Below are 6,688 nucleotides of genomic sequence, written 5' to 3' on the forward strand. Positions count from 1 at the left end.
AATTGACAGGCATTGATTGGGATGGATTTAATTCTGTTTTGGAAATGGGTTTTTGTTGTCTCCTGATTTGCTGTGTGCTCCGTTCCCAGTGACCTTTCTGCTGCTTTGCAAGGCATAGTGACTGACTCAGCCATTTGATAATTAGCACCAAGCCCCCAAACCATTTCATCTGGCCCAAGCTAATTACGCCTGCCGTGACAGGGCCTGAGTGCTGGGGTCTCTGGGCTGGATGGGTGCTGGGTGTTTTCACCCCCCAGTGCTCTGTGGTCACGTCCCGGTGGTCATAATGGGATTCCTCAAGTTGCATTCTATGCAACTGATCCTCTGGAATGAATGTGTCAGGCCCAACAGGGCGTGGCTCTGGTGTGAGCCGTGTGGGCCAATAGGGGCTGATTTCTGTGGGAGTATCCTATGATTTGGTGCGTTGTTGTCCAACATGAGCCAACCCAGTGATGAAGTGAGCCCTTGTTGAACATCAGATGAGGTAGACTGGATTTGGGGTAACACATGGACCCACAAAGATTACAATCAATCCGATTCAGCATTTGAACTTTGATAGTTTTTTTTTGTGATCAATTTTTTATTTTATGATTGAACTTTGATAGTAGTTCTCTCTGGCTATCGTCTTAAAGGGGCTACATCATAGCACCAGGTGTGAGTGTGATTAGCCATTACAAGCCATTTGCCCTTCCCTGTGCCTTAGTGACATCATTAGTGGGCGTGTCCACCTAGATGCCGGATAAATCAGTCCACCACCCAGTTGCTTATCTATCCATCATCTAGGTGGACATGCCCATTTGTGATGTCACTAGCGCACAAGGGAAGGCAGACTTTCCAACGGCTAATCACAGTCACAACTGGTGGCATGATGTCACCCCTTTAATACCACTTAAAGGGCAACACAGACACTAGACTGTTTTAAGACTGACCTAAAACCTTTTTATTCATAAAGGCATTTCCTACTTTTTAAAAAACAAAATGTATACATTTCTTAAACTGTCCTTTTGTCCTTTAGCACTCTAAGATTCTGCTTAGAATGAAGAGTGCTCAACAAATAAAATGAATTATTATTATTATTATTATTATTATTATTAATAAAACATCTTCTGATTGTAAAATCGTGATGTCGAAGGTGAATTCCTCCTCTACACAGGTAGGCAGTGTTGTGGTGGGGATCGCTCCCCTCCTTTGTCCTCCTGTGCCGCGCGGGACCCCCCAGGCCCAAGCCACCTGCCACCTGCCGTTCATGGACTCCTGACCCCAAGCTCGGAGCTGATAGCATCATGCTCAGCCTTCGTAAAACCCGGGGCGAAGATCCTCCCGTCGCTGCCTGGTGGGGTCGGCTCAGCCCAGGAGGGAGAGAGGATTGACTTGTAAACCATAAGGTTGCAAGTTCAATCCCCTGCTCCGCCTACTGTCGAGGTGTCCCTGAGCAAGGCACCTCGCCCTAACTGCTCCCGACAAGTTGGCTGTCGCTTTGGATTAAAGCGTCTGCTAAATACAAATGTTTACTCATCAATCAGTTAAACCTCCAGACTGACTGATGTCTCATGATGAGGACGTCGTGTCCCAAACACACCCAGCGGGACCGGAATGGGCGAGCCGATCAAATGTCTCATCTTCACACATAGTTTTCAGAGGCGTGGCCTGCCCCCGCCACAACCCCCCCCCCCACCCCCCCCCCCCCCCCCGCCTTCCCTCCCACACCCAGCCGACTGTCTGCTCAGAGTTGAACGACGTGCTCCACAGCTATGCGCTTTACACGCGCTTTTGAGGTGAGACAAAACATCTCAGACCGCTGGGTCTGTCAGGGTCTGGTTCTTCTGGGTGTGTTCCTCTCTCAGCACAAACTCAAACAAGCGTTTGGGAGTAATGCATCAGAGGGTGCCTGGTTTAATTTCCCGAGTCACACCGGATTTCATTCCGTTCAGAATAACTAGATTACATGCAACTGAGGAGTGCAGCCACTCAGGGAGCAGAGCTGATATCCTCACCTGTCGCTGTCCCCGGCTCTCCCCACTCTCCCCAGCTCTCCCCCACTCTCCCAGCTCTCCCCCCACTCTCCCCAGCTCCCCCCCCCCACCCCCCCACCAAAGGGCGTCGCTGGTGTGATACAGTGAGATGGAAAGTTACAAAGGAAGGGTTTATAATACCTGGGCTTCCGCTTCAAGGCCCCTCCCTGAGCTTGCGCTCGGCTCTCTAAACAGAGCAGGATGGAGCCCAGCCCGTTACCTCAGAGAGCCGAGGTAACGAGCATAGCCCCAGCCTGCTCGTTACCTCAGCTCTCAGCTCTCTGTTACCTCAGCTCTCTGGTGCTTCAGCTCTCTGTTACCTCAGCTCTCTGGTTCTTCAGCTCTCTGTTACCTCAGCTCTCTGGTTCTTCAGCTCTCTGTTACCTCAGCTCTCTGGTGCTTCAGCTCTCTGTTACCTCAGCTCTCTGATGCTTCAGCTCTCTGTTACCTCAGCTCTCTGGTGCTTCAGCTCTCTGTTACCTCAGCTCTCTGGTGCTACAAGCTCTCTGTTACCTCAGCTCTCTGGTGCTTCAGCTCTCTGTTACCTCAGCTCTCTGGTTCTTCAGCTCTCTGTTACCTCAGCTCTCTGGTTCTTCAGCTCTCTGTTACCTCAGCTCTCTGGTGCTTCAGCTCTCCTAGGTAACAGAGCAGGCTGGGCTCCCCTCTCTCTTTCCAACAGCAGAGGTATCTGTTGCTACTCAGAGCTTCTCGTCTCTCAGTGCAGCCCTGGGAGGGTTAATGCACAGAGGGGGGCATTGTTGAGGACGTTGGTATGTATACATGGATGTGACGGAGTGAACAAGAGTCAACAATGGCTGTACAGTGTCTCTGGGAGCTGTACCAGCTCCTCCCTCTCCACGTCTTTGGTCCGGTGAGTCATTGAGGGGCAGGGTTAATCTTTTCTCTGCATAAGCAAACAAACTCCACCCAGTCTGTGCTATGACTTGCCCAAACACAACTCTGAGCTTCAGTATGTAGGCAGATTAGCTGTAATGTATGGATTATAAGTGTTTGTGGTCATTAGATAATTACGAAGGCTACACTTTAAATACATTTGGGAAAACTTCTGTGTTGTAAATCTCTGCAACACCTAATAGGGTGAGGAAGTAGTGAAGATTCATCTTTTTCAGTAAATGCTCTCTGATTTCCTGTAAAGGGATCTTTAGTTACCGCACACGCCCTGCCTGTACATGACCCCGGGGCTGACAATGGGGGATGTTTGCCACAATTCATCCATGGTAACGACGCCCCGCCAGCCAGCGAGTCTCGTCAGAGACCCTGCTATTCCTGCTGGTCTGCTTTCCACCCGGGAAGCCACTGGGCGCCGTGTTCTGCATGGGTGCAGGTCGCCACAGGAGCCAATCACAAGGGCCAATCACAGGAGCCGATCTGGCCCTCCGATCTCCTCTCTGACAGCATACATGAAGGGTGTTCTGGGCGGGGCCCTCTGCTCTGCGTTTGAGTGTGTGTGTGTGTGTGTGTGTGTGTGTGTGTGTGTGTGTGTGTGTGTGTGAGTGTGTGTGTGTGTGTGTGTGTGTGTGTGTGTGTGTGTGTGTGTGTGTGCGTGTGCGTGTGCGTGTGTGTGTGTCTGTGTGTATGTGTCTCTGTGTGTGTCTGTGTCTGGATCTTTGTGTTTGCGTGTGCGTATGTGTGCGCGTGCGTATGTGTGTGTGTGTGTGTGTGTGTGTGTGTGTGTGTGTGTGTCTGTGTGTGTGTGTGTGTGTGTGTGTGTGTGTGTGTGTGTGTGTGTGTGTGTGTGTGTGTGTGTGTGTGACTGTGTGTGGGTGTGGCTGTGAGCGTGAGTGTGTGGGTGTGTGTGCACTTATAACACTCAAACAGGCAGAGAGAGAATTTAGTTTTGTGTGTTTGCTACTCACTGTGTGTGTGTGTGTGTGTGTGTGTTGCTCATTGTGTGTGTGGGTTGCTCATCTTGTGTGTGTCTTGCTCATAGAGTGTGTGAGTTTGCTGCCTACCGTGTGTGTGTTTGCTGCTCACCATGTGTGTGTGTTTGCTGCTCATCGTGTGTGTGCTGCTCACTGTGTGTGTGTGTGTGTGTGTGTGTGTGTGTGCGTTGCTCATCGTGTTAGTGTTTGCTACTCATTATTTGTGTGTGTTGCTCACCATGTGTGTGTGTTGCTCACCGTGTGTGTTTGTATGTGTTGCGCACTATGTGTGTGTGTATGCTGCTCATCGTGCGCGTGTGTTGCTCACCGCGCGCGTGTGTGTGTGTTCAGTGCACTGCAGGAGGCGAGGGTTGGCGTGGAGCGATGGCGGTTGCATAAGACTGACCCTTCGGTGAAGCGACGACTCACACACAGAGAGGGAAACCAGGGCTGGAAAACCGCAGTGGAGCCGAAGGATTGGGAGCCAATGAGAGGATGAGCAGCAGCACACTTCAGCCTACTCACTGGATCGCTGTGTTACAGCAGTCCTCGGCGGGGGGGGGGGGGGGGTGGTGCCGGGCGATGGTGTGTTGTGTAATCGCCTCTCCCTCCTCCACACTGCTCTGCCAAACTCCTCTACAGCGAGGTTCAACAACCTCGGTGGTTCTCAGCCCCCCCCCCCCAGCCCCCTCCCCCGCCCGCGGGTTCTTCCACGGGTTTCAAACTCTCTCTCTGCTCTCTCTCTCCCTCATCGATACAAACTGGTCCTTACAGCCGATTGCTGATTTGACTATGGGTTCGTGTGTGTCTGTGGGTGTGTTTGCATTTACCCATACGTGTGCATGCGTGTGTATGTGTACGTATGCGTGCCTGTCTGTGTGCATATGATGTAATTCATGAATCCATGAACTAGATCAAAGGGCCAATATGTGACATCAATGCTTGCAATGATCCTTTTAAAAGTTTCAGATGTTCTAAAGTGGCTGCACATGAATGTAAATATGTGGCTCATGGTCCACAGGGCTGTATCCCCCATCGCCTTGTCGCCTGGGAGCGACGCCGCCTGACTGCAGATTGATCCATCTCACGTGTTCCTCCCCTGACCTCCACGACCTTCAGGAGGCCTCTGAGCAACGGACACGCGTCAGCCTCGTGGGCGGACCGGGCGCGGGTCATTGTGTGGAGGATGTGAGGAGTCAGGGATGTGAGGTTGAAGCATCAACACAGAGTATCAAGAGAAGAGATGGTGATCGGCACTGCGGAAATCATTCCAACAGATATAACCGATTGGGGTCGAAATCCGCAGCTCTGACGTCTACTAGCCTAGACTGCTTTGTATCAGTGATGATGCTGTTGGTATCAGTCAATCAGGCAGCATCAATCAATAGTTTCCTTTTCTCTCACCATCTCTGGCTGACCCCCCCCCCCCCCCCATCCCCCGTTCATGCTCATGGTGTGATTCGCCTCATGCTCCTCGATGTCTTTCAGTATCCCATTCTGCAGAGAGCCAGGGAGATGCTGAACGCTGTTGTAACCTGCTTCGCTCTGGGCTCCTCCAGTCAGCCATGATCGGAATGGGAGGCCTGTTCTCTGGTGCTCCAGGGTTTGGTTGTGTGTGTGTGTGTGTGTGTGTGTGTGTGTGTGTGTGTGTGGGTGTGTGTTGTGGGTGTGTGTGTGTGGGTGTGTTTGTGTGATTGTGTGTGTGTGTACACGTGTGTGTGTGTGTGTGTGTGTGTATGTCTGCGTGCATTAGGGCTGTGCGATATTGCAAAAATTATTAGCACGATTATTTTTTCAATGTTGATCGATATCGATCTTAATCACAATATATCATTTGATACTGCTGAAGCCTGAAGGATCAGTGTTTTCATGTATTACCATATTTGCCTTGTAACCTATTGAAAATAATGTAAATAAAAATAAAAGCTCTGACTTCTTTCACATTAAACCCCTTTGGCAGGGCTTCAGAAAACATCTTAAATCTTGTAGAGGCACAACCAATACATGAAAAGTAAAAAAGTGGATGAACAAAGGCCCTGGCACATGAACTGAACTTTAATATAAAAAATATGAACTACGTAGTGCTTATGTAAGTGCAAAATGTAAACATTGTAAAACCAGATATTATGCTACATAAAATAATGTGTTTAAAACTAAAAGATCTGCGAGTGACTATCACATCAAACTCCTTTGGCAGCATCTCAAATGTTTGTAGAGGTTTATTTCTGCTGTGTAATTGGCTGTTCCATATCAAAACTTTTCTTTTTTTTACTTTTCTTCTTTTAAATAACGAGCATTTATGTCTAATGCTTATCGTCGTAATTGACGTGAGTTTTATCGCGGTTAATAATTGTAATCGAATTACTGCCCAGCCCTAGCGTGCGTGTTTGCGTGCATGATTGTGTGTGGGTGTGTGTGATTGTGCTTGTGTGTGTGTGTGTGTGTGTGTGTACGTGTGTGTGTGATTGTGTGTGTGTGTGTTTGTGTATATCTATTTGTGTGTGTGTTTTCCATGTGTGTGTGTGTGTGTGTAGATACGTGTTTTACTGTATGATCTATGTGAGGCAGGGCGAAGGAAAGGATGCATATAGTGAACAATGAGGTAAATGAGTTCAGACTCAACAGCCAGCAGGGTTTTCTTCTCAGGATGAGTCAGTGCATCCTGGAGTGTGTGTGTGTGTCTGAACATGTTACGCGTCTGTGAGAAGGGAGGGGCTGGCAAGGCTAAATCGAGTCAGAGAGGAACAAAGCCCGCTAACGGAGAGGCCTGGAGAACCACAAGTCAGCAGTCTT

General features: G+C 49.6%; 1 long non-coding RNA gene across 1 annotated transcript; it reads left to right on the forward strand.

Annotated features, from left to right (window-relative positions):
* The first annotated feature begins 2,184 nt into the window (after positions 1–2,184).
* LOC132458032 (uncharacterized) lies at positions 2,185–5,831 on the forward strand. The gene is made up of 2 exons (XR_009525845.1): positions 2,185–2,883; positions 4,247–5,831. It is a non-coding gene; the product is annotated as an uncharacterized LOC132458032 (long non-coding RNA).
* The last annotated feature ends 857 nt before the right edge of the window (positions 5,832–6,688 follow it).

The sequence above is a fragment of the Gadus macrocephalus genome, chromosome 5 (genome assembly GCF_031168955.1).
Source record: "Gadus macrocephalus chromosome 5, ASM3116895v1".
NCBI lineage: Eukaryota > Metazoa > Chordata > Actinopteri > Gadiformes > Gadidae > Gadus > Gadus macrocephalus.